This window comes from Chiloscyllium plagiosum, unplaced genomic scaffold (assembly GCF_037043375.1).
Source record: "Chiloscyllium plagiosum isolate Xiang-an unplaced genomic scaffold, Cpla_swu_hap1 HiC_scaffold_9, whole genome shotgun sequence".
NCBI lineage: Eukaryota > Metazoa > Chordata > Chondrichthyes > Orectolobiformes > Hemiscylliidae > Chiloscyllium > Chiloscyllium plagiosum.
Window position 1 is genome coordinate 29,108,885 of NW_028270147.1, and position 18,631 is coordinate 29,127,515.

Here is an 18,631-nt window from a genome sequence, read left to right on the forward strand (position 1 = left end):
GTACTGAGGGAGGATATTCTGGGAGATCGTCCAAGTGAAGTTATATGGGTGGAACTTAAAAATAAGAAAGAGATTATTACCTTGTTGCATTTTTGAAGCCCCTTCAGTAATCAGTGAGAAATGAGAAGCAAATATGTAACAAGATGTGAGATATCTGTAAGAAAATTAGAGCTGTAATGGTAGGGGATTTTAAGTCAACTGGGGCTGTCATTGTGTAATCAAAAAGGGAGGAATTTGTACAAGAAAACTTTCATACTCAATATGTTGATGTACCTACTAGGGAAGGCACAATACTTAACCTTCTATTGGGAAATAAGGCAGGGCAAGTGAGTGAGATGTCAGTGGGGTGAGTGATCATAATTCTAACAGTTTTAAAATAGTTATGTAAAAGTATAAAATTAATCAAAAAGTTAAAGTTCTAAATTGGAGTAAGACCAATTTTAATGGTATTAGACAAGGAATTTCAGACGTTGATTGAGAGAGGCAATTCACAGATACAGGAATGGTTGGGGATTTGGAGGCCTTTAAAAATGAGATAATGGGAGTTCAGAGACACTATGTTCCTGTTAGTGCATGGTGCAAGGCTGGTAGGGGTAGGGAATGCTGGATGACTATAGAAATTGAGACTCTGGCCAAGAAAAAGAAGGAGGCATATATCAGGTAGAGGCAGCTGGGATCAAATGAAGCCTGAGAAGAGTATCAGGAGAAAAATCAGGGAAATCAGGAGGGCAAAAAGGGGTCATGAGATAGCTTTGGCAAATAGAGTTAAGGAGAATCAAAAGAAATTCTATCAATACTTCAAGGGCAGAAGAGTAAACTAGGGAGAGAATTGGGCACCTTAACGATCAACATGGCTGTCTATGTGTAGAACCACAGGAGATGGTTGAGATACTAAACAAATACTTTGTATCAGTTTTTACTGTGGAGAAGGAGATGAAAGCTGGGGAACTTGGGGAAATAAACAATGATGTCTTGAAAAGGAGAAGGTGAGGTGTTGGAGGTCTTAAAACACAAAGGTAGATAAATCCCAGGACTTGATCAGGTGTTTCCAGAACTCTGTGGGAAACTAAGGAAGAGATTGCTGAGCCCTTTGCTGAGATGTTTTTATCATCGATAACCATGGGTGAGGTGCAGGAAAGCTGGAGGTTGGCTGGTGCAGTGCCATTATTTAAGAAAGGCTGCAAGGAGAAGCCGGAGAACTATAGATAAGTGAGCCTTATATCAGTGATGTTGGATGGGAATCTGAGGGACAGGATTTACATCTTTTGGAAAGGAAAGGCCAGATTAGAGAGAGTCTGCATGGCTTTGTGTGTGGAAAATTGTGTCTCATTAACACAATTGAGCTTTTTGAAGAGGTGAAAAAGACGATTATGTGGATTTCAGAAAAGCGTTCAACAAGGTTCCTTATGGTAGACTAGTTAGTAAAGTTAGATCACATAAGATCCAGGGGAAGCTAGCTAATTGGATACAAAATTAGCTTGAAGGTAGGAGACAGAAGGTGGTAGTGGAAGGTTGTTTTTGGATTGGAGGCCTGGGACCAGTAATGTGTCACAAGGATCCGTGCTGGGTCCACTGGCTTTCATCATTTATATAAATGATTTGGATGTGAATATAGGAGGTATGGTTAGTAATTTTGAAGACAACACCGAAATAGATAGTGAAGTGGACAGTGAAGAAGGTTATCTCAGAATACAATGGGACCATGATCAGGTGGGCTGAGGAGTGGCAGATGGAGTTTAATTTAAATAAGTGGGAGGTGTTGCATTTTGGTAAGACAAACCAGGACAGGACTTATACAGTTAGTGGTGGCACCCTGGGGCATATTGCACAAGAGGTGCATAGCTCTTTGAAAGTAGAGTCGCACGTACACAGAGTGGTGAAGGAGGCATTTGGCACACTTGCCTTCACTGATTAACGCATCGAGAATAGGAGTTGGGATGTCACATTGTGGCTGTACAGGACATTGGTGTCGCCACTTCTGGCATTGTGGTTGCTCTTTTACAGGAAGGATGTTGTTAACTTGACAGGGTGCAGAACTGATTTACAAAGATTTTACCAGGACTGGAAGGTTTGAGCAATAGGGCGAGGCTGAATGAGCTGAGGCTTTTGTTTCCCTGGAGCATCGGAGACTGAGAGGTGACCTTATAGACGTTTATAAAATCATAATGGGTATGGATAGGGTAAATAGCCAAGTTTTTTTTCCCCAGGGTGGGTGAGTCAAAAACTACAGGTGAGAGGGGAAAGATTAGAAAAGGACCTGAGAGGTAATTTTTTTTCATGCAGAGGATGATGAGTATATGGAATGAGCTGCCAGAGGAAGTGGTGAAGGTGGGTACAATTACACAATTTAAAAGGCCTCTGGATGGGTAGACAAGTAGGAAGGGCTTAGAGGGGTATGGGCTAAATGCTGGCAAATGTGACTAGGTCAGATTGGGATGTCTGGTCAGCATGGACAGGTTGGACCGAAGGGTCTTTTTCTCATGCTATATGAGTCTATGACTCTAAGTCACAAACACTGAGGCTAAAGAAATTTCCAGAAGGCACTTGTCAAGCTTTCACATAAAACATTATTGTGCCATGCAGGAATTCATGGATAGAAATCTGTTGATTGGTAGGAAACATAAATGGGTCTTTTTCATTTTGGAATAATATGACAAAAGGAATCCTGTGGGAGTCTGCGCTGGGGCCTCAATGTTTTATAAGTTATATTCGTGATATAGGTACGGGAGTGAAGGCTGGTTTCTAAATTTGTAGACGACTCAAGGGTAGATAGGAAAGTATGTTCTTAAGAGAACATAAGATTGCAGACTAAATGGGTTAGATGCGTGGGTAAAATTCTAGCTCACAGAGCATAATTTTGGAAAATGTGAAGTAATTATCTTTGGCAGGAAGAATAACAAAAGTAGGGCATTACTTAACTGGAGAACAACAGTAGAATTCCAAGGTGCAGAGGTATCTAGGTGTTACGGTGCATAAATCACAAAATATTAGTATGCAGGTACAACAAGTAACTAAGATAGCTAGTGGAATACTATCATTTATTATGAGATAAAATCAGAATGAAATTAAGGACTTTATGCTTCAGCTATACAGGGCATTGGTGAGACCACAAGTTGCAGTTTTGGTCTCCTTACTTAAGGAAGGTACATGCAATTCCGGAAAGTTTTACGAGGCTGATAGCTGCAATGAGCACATTGTGTGACAACAACTTATTGGACAGATGTGGCTTAGTTCCACTAGACATATAACAGTGATTGGCAACCTCATTGTAGTACATGAGATCCTGAATTGTCTTGCTATGGTGGACACAGAAAGAAGTTCCCTTTTGTGGGTGAGACCAGAACTGGGGGATGAGGTACGTTACTGTGGTAAAGTTTGGGTCACTTTTAGGATAGAGATGTGAAGAATATTTTTCTTTCTAAAGCTTGTGTGGTTTCAGAACTCTGCCATAGAAAATCATAGAGGTGGGGTCATTGATTATTTTTAAGGCAGAGTGAGATGGATTTTTGTTAGGTAAGAGAATCAGAAATTATTGGGGGTAGATAGGGATGCAGTATTTGAAACAGAAACCATAATCAGCCATGATCTTATTGAATAGTGAAGCAGGTTTGGAGTCTAAATGGCTCGTTTCTGTTTCTAAATTGTACTTTCACAGGTTATGTGCCAATTTTCTCTGCAAAGCACCTTGGGAATTGGTTGACTTGACAAATGCAAGTTGTTATTGATAATTTGGAGGGTTAACAAAACTGGGCTAAAATTTGATAAATAATTGAAAGGATAGTGAAGCCAGCCTTCAGCAAACAAATGGTGTCAAACCAGCTTTAATTAAACAGCTCTGTTAGTAAGGCAGAGCACAGCTCAAAAAAACAGGAATTCATAAAGATGTAAAACTATGCCATGTATGTAATCTTTTACTTTCCCCCATAGAGAGTATGGTAGTAGATAGGGTATTTAATCAGGTACCTACTGCCTCTCGGTTTTGACTCTGATTGTTCATAGAATCCCAACAGTTTGGAAGCAGGCCATTCAGTCCATTGAATCCACACCCACCTTCCAAAGAGCATCCTACCGTATCCCTGTAACCCATGGCATTTCCCATGGCTAATCCATGTAACCTGCACATCCCTGGACACTATGGGTGTCAAGGTCAATTCACCTTATGTGCACATTTTTGGACTGTGGAGGAAACCAGAGCACCCAGAGGAAACACACACAGACAGGGGGAAAACATGCAAACTCCACACAGTCACCTGGGGTTGGAATTGAACCTGGGTCCCTGGCACTGTGAGGCAGCAATGCTAACCACTGAGTTAACATGCAACCCCAATCATCATTGTTTCCTTCTACTTGCTGCCCTTGACTTTGTAGAGGTCTTAGGTTTGGTAGATGCTAAGGAGACGTAATGGGTTGTGGCAAAGTATTTTGAAACTGTTACATGAGCAATTAATGCCCTCATCTCACTGCCACTGGTATTGCTCCAGTGATGGGCAGGGGATTCACCATTAGGGAGCATGATATCGGTGCCTGGGATAGGGTCCTTTCTTCAAAGACATATCTGGACCTGATGGAGGAACCCAGCATTGTGAAGGGGCTGCCCATTGAGCCTCACATCCACAACCATAGACCCTCTTCTCCTTTCTCTCACCTTTTCTGTCATCACTCATCTGTGTCTGGCTCACTCCTTATCCCTGGGCTCAGTCAGTGTAAAACCAGAAGAGGCTACCACCTTCCCAGAGATACTGCTGAGTACAGAATACTGGCTGATAACTCTCAGCTGGTGGGACTTCCATCTAGGGATTCTTAATTCACAGGATGCCTTCATTCTTCTCTGAAAGAGGTGAAGTGGGAGCCCAATGGCTCTCTGGCTAGATGCTGCAACTCTTACAGCCTCGATAAGGTTGTATTCCGGAAATTTTCTAATCAGGAAGTGATGATGCACTTCAGGAGGAAATGAGCCTCCTAGATCCAGACATAGGGGCACTACTGCAAGAACCCTCAATATTGTACGTCTTTCCAATCAACCTGTTCAGAATTTTTATTACACACCTCTACGGCTGCTGAGAGTTGAACCAAGGTATGGTGTTCCAGAGGTAGGGAACCAATGTATTCATTCCTCGTGGTTTTCTTATACTTGACACCAATCAGAATCAATCTATCAGTGAGGCAAAATTGTTAAACAATCAGTTTAGCAGTGTAATTGTATGGTTTTCTCAAAGTATTAAAATTCAATTGACAAATTAACTAGTCTGCAAATACAGGATGAAAAGAGAAATAGTTCTAATTAGATCAGACAAATTCTCTATCTAGCCTCTTTAAATCAGTGTCTTACTTAAGTACACTCTTAAGTATTTAATCAATTTGTTGCTTATAATTATAATGAATGTAGATTTTCAAATCAGAAACTCTACTTAGAATTAACATTTAAGCACTGCAAAATATTTGCAAAAGTGCCTGCATTTTTAATAGGCCTTCACAGTACTATTCCTCTTTATTATGTACACTCATTCCAGTTGGCAGCTCTTCTGAACTGTGAAGAGGATCAACAATCAAATCAGATGCAGTTTAAGGGCTCCAGTTAGTTGGATGCCCTGAGTTTTGAGGACCAGATGTGACTTTCCTAATTCAGCTACTCAAAGATTTGAATGTCTACAACATGAGTCTCAATCATTGACCTTCCTGCAGGTGTACCTCTGGTGTGCTGTAGGCCTAGATGTTGTCAGCTGCTTCATGGATGATCTTCCTTTCTCTGTAAGACAGAAGCATCTTCGCTGATGATTGCACAGTTCAATTATACTTGCAACTCCTCAGCATGATGACCAGACTTTGCATAAGGTTTTCTAAATTATGATGGCTCCAGATTAGACACCCCAAGTTGTCTAGGCGAGGTGAACTGGCTCCTCTTATTTAGTAACCACTCCACTGGTTGGTCACAGCAAGATTAACTTCCTGAGTTCAAGTATTCCCCTGCGAATATGTTTCTGTTTTTAAAGGATACAATTTAACCTTGTTGTCTTGAATTTACAAAGAGTGGATTTATTCTGAGGATATATACTGAAACACAAAAGCCTGGAGATTAGAAATGGTAAGTAAGTTTAAAAAGCTAAAAAAAATGAATTAAACAATATATGTTTCATTCTGCAGGTACCTAGTGAAGAATTAATAGTTGAGCAGTCGATTTTGAGAAGTTTACCCTTGCATTAAATTTTTTTTTTTGTCCTGAGTCCTTTTGTTTGGTTTACTGGTTAGCTGGCTTCTCGCACTCAGAGCCAGACAATCATTTACTTACAACTCGGGGGTGACTAGTGGGTGCGTTTTGAATGTGAAGGTCTCAGCATACTAGTGCTTGAACTAAGGCTAGTAGTAAACACAAACCTCAACCCACTGATGCATACTAGCACTTAATTCATTTGAACAAAGTTAAAAATCACACACCAGGTTATAGTCTAACAGCTTTATTTGGAAGCACTAGCTTTCGGAGCACTGCTCCTTCAACAGATAGCTTAATTCATTAGCATAGCTTCTTCCAAGAGCATATACAGACCAGGATAGAATGAACTTTTTACCTCTGAGAGAAGCTTCTCAGCCCATTGGCCCATCTGGTTCAGATCCTGTTGTATTCTGAGGTAACCCTCTAGTTATGATAGTGAAGAAGGCGTTTGGTATACTTTCCTTTATTGGTCAGAGTATTGAGTGCAGGAGTTGGGAGGTCATGTTGCAACTGTACAGGACATTGGTTAGGCCACTGTTGGAATATTGCGCGCAATTCTGGTCTCCTTCCTATCGGAAAGATGTCGTGAAACCTGAAAGGGTTCAGAAAAAATTTACAAGGATGTTGCCAGGGTTGGAGGATTTGAGCTATAGGGAGAGGCTGAACAGGCTGGGGCTGTTTTCCCTGGAGCATCGGAGGCTGAGGGGTGAGCTTATAGAGGTTTACGAAATTATGAGTGGCATGGATAGGGTAAATAGACAAGTTATTTTCCTTGGGGTGGGGGAATCCAGAACTAGAGGGTTTAGGGTGAGAGGGGAAAGATATAAAAGGGACCTAAGGGGCAACTTAGTCACGCAGAGGGTAGTATGTGTATGGAATGAGCTGCCAGAGGATGTGGTGGAGGCTGGTACAGTTGCGACATTTAAGAGACATTTGGATGAGTATATGAATAGGAAGGGTTTGGAGGGATATAGGCCGGGTGCTGGCAGGTGGAACTAGATTGGATTGGGATATCTGGTCGGCATGGACGAGTTAGACTGAAAGGTCTGTTTCTGTGCTGTGCATCTCTATGACTCTATGACACAAAATTTGTCTCTCGCGATTGTCTTTTCTCCCATCAGTCTGAGATCATTCCAGAAGACTGTGATTCAGTTTTTAGAGTATCTTCTCCCTTATTAGTCCATCCCTTTGAAGATTTCTTGACACCTTACCAGGTGTAATTGGGTACTGCAGATGCTGGAGATTAGAGTCAAGATTAGAGTGGTGTTTGAAAAGCACAGCAGGTCAGGTAGCATCTGAGGTGCAGGAAAATTGATGTTTAGGGCAAAAGCCCTTCATCATTCCTGATGAAGAGCTTTTGCCTGAAATGTCAAATTTCCTGCTCCTCAGATGCTGCCTGACCTGCTGTGCTTTTCCAGCATCATTCTAAACTTGACCTTATCAGGTATCACATTCCAGTGTCTTTTTGTCAGACAATCACTAATTTTATATCAATTGTCATTTTGGCTGCATTAGTACACTTATCAAACTTTAATTTCAAGTTTTTATTTATGTTTTTGGGTGATCTGTGGTTCTGGTCATGGTCAAGGTACTTACCCTGCATGATGGATGAAATGAGGTTAATTTTAATTTCATCAAAAGGGAGAAAAGCAAAAAGAAGTACATAAGACAACAGACACACAAACACACACTCAGACATACACACACACACACTCAGACACACACCCACTCAGACACACACACTCACACTCAGACACACACACTCAGACACACACACACACTCAAACACACACACTGATATACACATACACTAAGGCACGCTCACACACACAGACACACATTCATTCCTCTAGCTTTGATCAATTATACCTCTTCACTTTTAATCTAATCTCTAAATACTGGATAGAGTGCCTGATCTCCTGGTATGTGGGTATTTTTTAAGTTGTAAGGTTGAAGGGACAAATTCCAACAATAACCCAGCATTCTGCATCTTAAAGGTCTCCACAAAAGTTAATGAGTTGTGGTTAGTACAGACTACAATCTCCATTTCAGACATATATCAAAATATTTCTCATAACCCAAAGATTTGGTTCTCTAATGCGGAGTTCCATTTCTGACGCTTGTTTATTTTAGGGCTTGTTCCCAATTACTTTATTTATTCTGAGGGCAGCCCCTACCTTGATGTCAATTGCATTGATTCTGGATTAGTGGTGCTGGAAGAGCACAGCAGTTCAGGCAGCATCCGAGGAGCAGTACTTCAAATACTTAGTTAAAATTTGGGGCCGCAAGTATAGGCTTGCTTATTGAAAAGACTTCCAGCTTTTCAAAATGCTGCTTGACATTTCTCAGCTGGTATTGTCTTTTTTTTTTGTTGTAGGTTTGTCAACGGCACAGTTACGTGGTGAAACTTGAGACTGATGTTCGAGAGAACCACACATTCCAAAGAAGCTCATGATTTCCTGTTTTGTTCTGTGAACATGGAGAACTGTGCTGATACTTTGCAGCTCTGGCCAGTACTCATGTTTGATCTGTTATTATATTTGAGATAGGTCACATAGGCCAAGGAAAACCTATTCTGTGTGAGATTAACCGCTGGGTCAGGTGACTGTCTTTTATGAAGACGATTTCCAATTGCTCTCAGTACCTTTCCCAGATGTCACTGTACGTGGGAGGTCATCATGGTACACTATACAACTAAGTAAGCCTTCCACTGTTTGGTTCAACTGCCTTTAAAACCTGTCTGGAGCATTTCAGAGTCCAAATGCCATAACTTGATACTGGCATAATCCGTCTAGAGTGACAAAGGCAGAGATTTCCTTCACACGAGCGGTTAAGATAACCTAACATATCCATTGAGAAACTCTATCTTTGTAATGTAAGCTGTTTTACTCCCCCTGTCTATGCAATCTACAAGCAAGGGCATTGGGTAGGAGTTGGCTTCCAGTCATTTTTTTATGATGAATACAGAGCATTATGGAACTACCTGGATTGGGCATGAGCATAACTTCAGTGCTCTTACTACAGCTGCTGGGCTCTATTTGTTTTGCTCTTGCGTGTAGTTAATCTGTTCCTGAGCGTGGGCCAGCTTTTCTGGGCCTAGGGAGGTTGCCTTCTGGGAGGGATCATTTTCACATCACTTAGAGTTAGAGTTCGAGCTCATAGAGTTATGCAGCCTAATTTGTCTCCCCATAAGGTCTTGACAGCAGTTGCATTAAGTCTGCTTGCTGTTCTTCACTGAGGTGGGTAAGTAAGGAATCTACGATTGCTAGCATTTTGGTATTGGTTAGCCAAATATTAGGGGCTCAGTGTGGGCCTTGGCCATGTTTCCCTCCAACCCATGCCCCCTTGCTATCCCTGTCTCCAGACCAAAGGAAATAAATAGACCTTCTTGCTCCTTCTCATCAGTGGTATTGTATTATCATAGGGACATGACACAGCCTTTCCTCTTTCCCTACAAGTGGATGATTTAAAGAAAATCAATATTCTTGAGCCTAAAATAGCTTTTGGAAAAAAAAAATCATCCTTAAGCGTTAACCCTACTGTGATCTTTTAACAGATGCTGCCTAACCTACTGAATGTTTCCAGCGTTTTCTGTTTTCTTAGCTAGTTGCGTGGCAAAACTTGTGACATAGTTCAAGCCCTTAGCTAAGTTTGGAACATAATCTTTGCACTGTCTACAGGCTGTCTTGTGATCTTCACATCGTAATTGCTGAAAGATAGTCTTTCTCTAAAGCAGTTGAATCATGCAAAGCCTGAGCTATTGAAACAGATTAATTCTAGTAATGAAATAGATCATTCAAATTCACAACCTTGTAGTTTTACAGTGGGGATTTTTATAATCTCTTTCCAAGCGCAGGCTGGAATAAAGTGAATTCGTTTAAGCTTTTTAGTATGTGTACGTACTAGGTACAGCATAACACCATCACAATACTTTTGACTAAATGATTTGCATTTTTGACTGAGTTTAACACTTTTTCTAAAAGGATAGTGTGGTTCTGTAAATAGGTGTGGATATATGTGTCTGTGTGCTTTGGTGGGGCCCGGCAGCATTGCCACACAAATAGAAGTAACTTGTTAGTGTTCTTTATTTAATTTAAATCATCGCACTGTTTTAAATGCTTGCCACGTACCCAGTATGTTTGCTGAATCATTAACAATGGAGATAACTGATTTTTTTTAGTCAAACATCTGAAGCAGAAATGAAAGGGCTTGCTCTTATTTAGCACCTTTTATGTCCTGGAAACACTTCACTGTCAAGAGACAATCTTTGAAGAGCAGCGATGTTTGTCATATAAGTTAATGTGGCAGCTTGTGCTTGTGTAAGACAGTCCCTAAATAGCAAGTTAAATAAATGACCAGTTGATTTACTTTGGTCCATGGATGAATCTCCTAGTGCTCTTTTGAATACTGTGCGGCATGTTTGATATTCAATTAAACTGACAGAATTGGTTTACCATTTTAATCAGAGGCAATCATATCTGACAATGCAGTGTAGCCCCAAAGTGTTCGCCTGGATTATGGCTTGAATTTTTCCGAGCTGGGTTGGAATTCTTATCACCAGAGATCAGACTAAACATTGCTCACTTTGTTATGGAGAAAATTCCCTGGCAAGCAGGGGCCCAGGAAAATCCAGAAATCTACAAAGGCAGGAATGGAGAATATCAGTGCTGACATCACAATTCTATTTTTCATCAGCATCAGTCATATTCTACAATTTAAAAATAAAAAGCTAATATCCTGAGGGTGACCAGAAAGTGAATTAAATTATTTTAACCATATAAATGATGCAGTTGCAAGAGCAGCTCAGAGGCCAGGCATCTTGCAGTGAATAACTGACTTCCTGACTTTGCAAAACCTAACTCCGAGGCACAAGTCAGGAGTGTGAAGGAATACCTCATGGCTGATTGCAGCTCTGACAACATAGATGAATAGACACCGCACAACAAAGGCCACACGGGGGTGTTCCCTCCCAGTGGGGGAACAATTCAGTGTTCAAGGGTATGCGGCCTTGGATCTTTGGGTGAATGTCCTCCAAGGCAGACATCGGGACATGCATCAACTTAGAGTGGCTGAGTAGAGGCTGATAGCCAAGCCCGGTATCCATGAGCACGGCGTCAACCGGGATCTTGGGTTCATGCCACACTACAGGTGACCCCACTTCATGATTCTCTCACTCTCTCTCTCTCTCACTCTCTCACTTTCTCTCTCTCACTCACTCTCACTCTCTCACTCTCTCACTCTCTCACTCTCACATACACACACACCTCTATCATAGGCATATACTCCCTCACACTCGCGCACACTCTCTCTCAAGTACACATACGCTTGCACAAGCTCATGCGCATAACCTCACACATAAATACTCCCACACACTTCCTCTCAAGAACACACACCCACCCACCCACCCTCTCTCCCACACACACCACCCACCCTCTCTCTCCCACACCCACCCACCCTCTCTACCACACCCACCCACCCTCTCTACCACACCCACCCACCCTCTCTACCACACACACACACCCTCTCTTCCCCACACAAAGCCACCCACACACCCTCTCTCTCCCACACACACACACTCACTCACCCTCCCTCTCCCACACACACCCACCCATTCTCTCTACCACACACCCACCCTCTCTACCACACACACACCCACCCACCCTCTCTCCCTCACACACCCACCCACCCTCTCTACCACACACACCCACCCACCCTCTCTCCCTCACACACACACCCACCCTCTCTCCCACACACACACACATACCCACCCTCTCTCCCACACACACACATATCCACTCTCTCCCACACACACCCCCACCCCCTCCCCCAATCTCTCTCTCTTTCTCTTTTTCTCTCTCTCTCTCTTTCTTTCTTTTCTCTCTTTCTTTCTTTCTTTTCTCTCTTTCTTTCTTTCTTTCTTTCTTTTCTCTCTTTCTTTTCTCTCTCTTTCTTTTCTCTCTCTTTCTTTTCTCTCTCTCTTTCTTTCTTTTCTCTCTCTCATTCTTTCTTTCTTTTCTCTCTTTCTTTCTTTCTTTCTTTTCTCTCTCTCTTTCTTTCTTTTCTCTCTCTCATTCTTTCTTTCTTTTCTCTCTTTCTTTCTTTCTTTTCTCTCTCTCTCTTTCATTCTTTTCTCTCTCTTTCTCTTTCTTTTTTTTCTCTCTCTCTTTTTTCTCTCTCTCTTTCTTTGTTTCTTTCTTTGCTTTCTTTTCTTTCTTTCTTTTCTCTCTTTCTTTCTTTTCTCTTTCTTTATTTTCTCTCTTTCTCTCTCACACTCTCACGCACACAAACATAAACACTATGTACTCTCTCTCTCGCTCATCCACACAGTGGGGTTAATTTGCATTCGCAAATTTGTACTTGCAGATAAATTTTATTTGGTTCATGATTTGTAGACAGTCAGTCAATGTGGCATTTTATAAATTCCTACTTTGGAAATAAAACCAATCTGACTCCAAGTTGAGACACAAACAGACTCGAAACAAGGCCTCACACATAAAATGCATTGTCTGACCTCAGATGCATGTGTGTGATGAGCTGCCAGAGGGAGTGGTGGAGGCTGGTACAATTGCGACATTTAAAAGGCATCTGGATGGGTATATGAATAGGAAGAGTTTGGAGGGTATGGGCTGGGTGCTGGCACTAGATTGGGGTGGGATATCTGGTCAGCATGGCCAGGTTGGGCTGCAGGGTCTGTTTCAGTGCTGTATATCTCTATGACTTTGTGACTCTATGTCACCTTTCTATGGATAGAACCAGAGATATCTTGGGGCAGTGACTTGAAAGAAATTCAATTCAAGAAAGGAATTTACATATTAACCAATCGAAACCTGCATCTTTATTCTAATTAATTAAAGACTTAATAGCCATCAAGGTTTAGAACATCGAGTGGAGAAAGTGAGGTCTGCAGATGCTGGAGATCAGAGCTGAAAATGTGTTGCTGGAAAAGCGCAGCAGGTCAGGCAGCATCCAAGGAACAGGAGAATCGACGTTTCGGGCATAAGCCCTTCTTCAGGAATGAGGAAAGTTTGTCCAGCAGGCTAAGATAAAAGGTAGGGAGGAGGGACTTGGGGGAGGGGCGTCGGAAATGCGATAGGTGGAAAGAGGTCAAGGTGAGGGTGATAGGTCAGACTGGGGTGGGGGCGGAGAGGTCAGGAAGAAGATTGCAGGTTAGGAAGGCGGTGCTGAGTTCGATGGATTCGACTGAGACAAGGTGGGGGGAGGGGAAATGAGGAAACTGGTGAAATCCGAGTTCATCCCTTGTGGTTGGAGGGTTCCTAGGCGGAAGATGAGGCGCTCTTCCTCCAGCCGTCGTGCTGTTGTGGTCTGGCGATGGAGGAGTCCAAAGACCTGCATATCCTTGGTGGAGTGGGAGGGGGAGTTGAAGTGTTGAGCCACAGGATGGTTGGGTTGGTTGGTCCGGGTGTCCCAGAGGTGTTCTCTGAAACGCTCCGCAAGTAGGCGGCCTGTCTCCCCAATATAGAGGAGGCCACATCGGGTGCAGAGGATGCAATAGATGATGCGTGTGGAGGTGCAGATGAATCTGTTGCGGATATGGAAGTTTCCTTTGGGGCCTTGGAGGGAGGTGAGGGGGGAGGTGTGGGCGCAAGTCTTGCAGCTCCTGCGGTTGCAGGGGAAGGTGCCAGGAGTGGAGGTTGGGTTGGTGGGGGGTGTGGATCTGACGAGGGAGTCATGGAGGGAGTGGTCTTTACGGAATGCTGATCGGGGAGGGGAGGGAAATATATCCTTGGTGGTGGGGTCCGTTTGGAGGTGGCGGAAATGACGGCAGATGATGCGCTGTACATGGAGATTGGTGGGCGGTAGGTGAGGACCAGTGGGGTTCTGTCCTGGTGGCGGTTGGAGGGGCGGAGCTCAAGGGCGGAGGAGCGGGAAGTGGAAGAGATGCGGTGGAGGGCATCGTCGACCACGTCGGGGGGGAAATTGCGGTCCTTGAATAAGGAGGCCATCTGAGTTGTACATTTTTGGAACTGGTCCTCCTGAGAGCAGATGCGGCGGAGACGAAGGAATTGGGAGAATGGGATGGGGTTTTTACAGGGGGCAGGGTGGGAGGAGGTGTAGTCCAGGTAGCTGTGGGAGTCGGTCGGTTTGTAGTAGATGTCCGTGTTAATTCGGTCGCCTGAGATAGAAATAGAAAGGTTGAGGAAGGGGAGGGAGGAATCTGAGACTGTCCAGGTGAATTTGAGATCGGGGTGGAAGGTGTTGGTGAAGTGGATGAACTGTTCAACCTCCTCGTGGGAGCACGAGGCAGCGCCGATACAGTCATCGATGTAGCGGAGGAAAAGGTGGGGGGTGGGGCCAGTGTAGTTGCGGAAGATGGATTGTTCCACATATCCTACGAAGAGGCAGGCATAGCTGGGGCCCATGCGGGTGCCCATGGCTACTCCTTTCGTTTGGAGGAAGTGGGAGGATTGGAAAGAGAAGTTGTTCAGGGTGAGGACCAGTTCAGTCAGTCGAAGGAGGGTGTCAGTGGAAGGGTACTGGTTGGTACGGCGGGAAAGGAAGAAGCGGAGGGCTTTGAGTCCTTCGTGATGGGGGATGGAGGTGTACAGGGACTGGATGTCCATGGTGAAGATAAGGCGTTGGGGACCGGGGAAGCGAAGATCATGGAGGAGCTGGAGGGCATAGATGGTGTCCCGAACGTAGGTGTGGAGTTCTTGGACTAAGGGGAACAGGACCGTGTCGAGGTATGCAGTGATAAGTTCGGTGGGGCAGGAGCAGGCGGAGACAATGGGTCGGCCGGGGCAGTCAGGTTTGTGGATTTTGGGCAGGAGGTAGAAGTGGGCGGTGCGGGGTTGTGGGACTATGAGGTTGGAGGCAGTGGATGGGAGGTCCCCTGAGGTGATGAGGTTATAGATGGTCTGGGAGATGATGGTTTGGTGGTGGGGGGTGGGGTCATGGTCAAGGGGGCAGTAGGAGGAGGTATCTGCGAGCTGGCATTTGGCCTCAGCGGTGTAAAGGTCGGTGCGCCAAACTACTACCGCGCCTCCCTTGTCTGCTGGTTTGATAGTGAGGTTGAGGTTGCAACGGAGGGAGTGGAGGGCTACGCGTTCCGAGGGTGAGAGGTTGGAGTGGGTGAGAGGGGTGGGGGAGTTCAGGTGGCGGTTAATATTGTGGCGGCAGTTGGCTATGAAGAGGTCGAGGGCAGGTAGGAGGCCATCACGGGGTGTCCAGGTGGATGGGGTGTGTTGGAGGCGTGAGAAGGGGTCGTCAGAGGATGGGCGAGAGTCTTGGTTGAAGAAGTAGGCGCGGAGGCGAAGGCGGCGGAAGAACATTGCGTATCAAACAATACAGCACAGAACAGGCCCTTCGGCCCTCGATGTTGCGCCGACCCATGAACTATTCTTAGCTCGACCCCCTACGCTATCCCATCATCATCTATATGCTTATCCAAGGATTGTTTAAATCTCCCTAATGTGGCTGAGTTAACTACAATGGCAGGTAGGGTATTCCACGCCCTTACCACTCTCTGAGTAAAGAACTTGCCTCTGACATCATCATCCTAGGAAAAAGACTTTCACTGTCTACCCTATCTAATCCTCTAATCATCTTGTATGTCTCTGTCAAATCCCCTCTTAGCCTTCTTCTTTGTAATGAGAACAGACCCAAGTCTCTCAACCTTTCCTTATAAGACCTTCCCTCCAGACCAGGCAACATCTTGGTAAATCTCCTCTGCACCTTTTCCAATGCTTCCACATCCTTCCCGAAATATGGTGACCAGAACTGTACACAATATTCCAAGTATGGCCGCACAAGTGTTTTGTATAGTTGCAGCATAATATTGCAGCTCTGGAACTCAATCCCACTACGAATGAAACCTAACGCACCGCATGCCTTCTCAACAGCACTTACAGTTGGTGATGTTTCCATGTATTTACTCTCTTCATCCCTCTAGATGGTGTTGTTAAGCATCTTCGGTGTTGTTAAGCATCTTGAGTGTTGTTGAAGCATTCAGTCAAGTAGGGAATATTATCTCACACTCCTCACTCGTGCTTTGTAGATGGTGGACAGGTGATGAGTTACTCACTGCTGGATTCCAAGCCTGTCATCCGCTCCTGTAGACATAGTATTTATTTAGCTTGTTCAGTTCAGTTTCTGGTTAATGATAACCCTTAGGATGTAGTCACTTGGGGGGGGGGGGGGGAATTCAGCCCTGTTAATTGAATGGAATCTCTGTTGGAGATGGTCTTTGTAAGACATTACTGTGGCACAGATGCTACTTACTGCTTGTCAGCCCAAACCTGGAGAATATTTGAGCAAATTACTGCGGATACTGGAATCTGTACTGAAAACAAAAAATGCTGGATATAACAGTGAGTTAGGAAGCATCGCTGGAGAGAATGCAAGCTAATGTTTTGAGTCTATACATCACCTCTGACGAAGAGCTATAAAGTGTGGAAGGGAAAGCATTTATGCAGTGGTAAGGGGGGTGGTGGAATGGGATGAAGGATATTGATAGTTCAGATTAAGTGATCAGAATGTGAGAAGGGCAAGACAATGGTGTGTCAAACTGTCAGACTGGAAAGAACAGACAGTCCCACCTGAGTGGGGGGAGGGGAGAGAGGACATAGTAAGTAAAGCTAAACAAAAGGGAAGGAATGGGATTGGTGAATGTTCAGGTCTTTCTGCGGTGGGACATGGACTGCTTCAGTATCTAAGGAGCCATGAATGTTGCTGAATAGCATGCAGTCATTTATGAATATCCCCACTTCTGACCTTAATGCATGAGGATTCTCATCCACTATGAGGACAGAATTCTCTTGCTCACAGGAATACACCAAAGCTGCTAATGTTGAGAAGCTGAAACATCCATCTCCTGCCAACTGAGTAATTACCACTTCACATTCCTTCCCAACTCTCACAGTCACCTTGCTGTCAGTGTCATTCATTGAGCATCGCACTTCTAACCACTGGCTGTGACCCCTTCTCTCCCATGTGTCTAACAGGTGCCAGCGGGATGGCCATGGTTCTGGTGGAGAAATGGCCACTCCACCAGGATCCACCTCCTGGATCTCAGTAGAAGCATTGGCAAGGCTGCCTTCTGCAGTGCAACCAGCTCAGGTACGGATATCTCGATGGGAATGTCAGGCATAGAACATTTGAGAGCACAATCTGGTGAACCCTTCACCATGGCACCTCAACAGATAGTCGGGCACACAACACCCCAGACTGCTGGCACTTACAGGACTGCCAGAGACCCACGCACCTGCTCAGCTCCAAGCAGCAGAGGACCCTGTGGTGTCAGCAATCAGGAACAGGGGCAGCAGAGAGGGATGTGAGATGCGATGTCCCTCAGATCCGTGACTAACATCTGTACACCTCCATAACTGTGTTGGATTGACCCCAAGACAGTGGAGCCACGGGCCACATTCCCTAGACTGCAAAGGCATGGGCCCCCCGAATGAGATCACTTTGACTTGATATGTTGGGACCCCTGAATGAAGAGTTCCTCCTTGGTCTTCAGAGAGAATTAAAACCATGAGTCAAGGCTTCTTGCTTGCTGCAAATACAAGGTGTTTGCTGCATAAGCTGCTGGCACATGATGCAGGTGTGTAGCATGGTACTGTGTAGCAGGATATCCACCTCCCCCCCCCCCCTCTCTCTCCAGCTTTACTAAGGACTGCTGAGCAGCAAGGCAAGCTCTTTGGCTGCACTATGGCCAGGTAGGGGAGGGAAGCTGTGGGCATACAGGTAAATGCCAAGCGAGCACTAAGCAAGTGACCCCGAGGTGCAACCTGTTCCACTCCATGAGCTGACTATCTGATTCTGTGCACAAAGGGTCCTTGCAGCAGCCTTTCAATGTTAGTTGACTGTATGCCCTGAAACTCAGGTCTGTACGTCCTCAGAGTCCTGTAAGTGCGTTGGAGAAGTGCCATGAGGATTCATTGAGTGCCAGTTTCTGTGCATGTTACTAATGCCCATGGACCATGCCCTGAGATGCTGTTGTTGTTCACATCCAACGGTAAGATGAATTGACCAGGTAACCGCTGTGACCTGCATGTTGAGAGTTGGAGACGGCTGGTTTGCTCATGGTGGTTGGTAGGATAGAAAGCTGCATATTAATGACGCAAGATATTAAGGTTGTCAATAAGTAATAAAACCCTCCGTTAACAGGTAACTTGCCTCTGCCTAGCAAGAATCTTGCCTCAATACCTGGAACCTAGTTAAAAGGTTGTTCCTGGCTTTGGGATAGGCCTTACTGAATGTCTTGCACAATTCTGCCACATTGGTCACCATAGCGTAAATTGATCAGCTCCAATAAGATTCAAGAGCTGTCAAAGTGACTGGTGGTTACTGGACATTTAAATGACTGAACACGGTGTACTGATTGCTGCAAAAGGAGAGCAGTTTCCACCAAGATTCTCTTTGCTACTGAATCCATGGATTCCTGGACCGGCTGATAGCAGG

At 44.5% G+C, this 18,631-nt stretch overlaps 1 long non-coding RNA gene across 3 annotated transcripts in view; it reads right to left on the bottom strand.

Annotated features, from left to right (window-relative positions):
• LOC122554238 (uncharacterized) overlaps positions 1 to 18,631 on the bottom strand; it is a 115,652-nt gene that overhangs the window by 13,537 nt on the left and 83,484 nt on the right. For 2 of the 3 annotated variants that reach the window (XR_015758022.1, XR_015758021.1), the window contains 2 exons: positions 16,076 to 16,278; positions 5,047 to 5,152 (listed from right to left, as the gene is read on the bottom strand). This is a non-coding gene — a long non-coding RNA (uncharacterized LOC122554238). Of the gene's footprint in view, positions 1 to 5,046; positions 5,153 to 10,659; positions 10,846 to 16,075; positions 16,279 to 18,631 lie in introns of those variants that run through there. The other variant, XR_006312948.2, reaches the window with a different exon arrangement.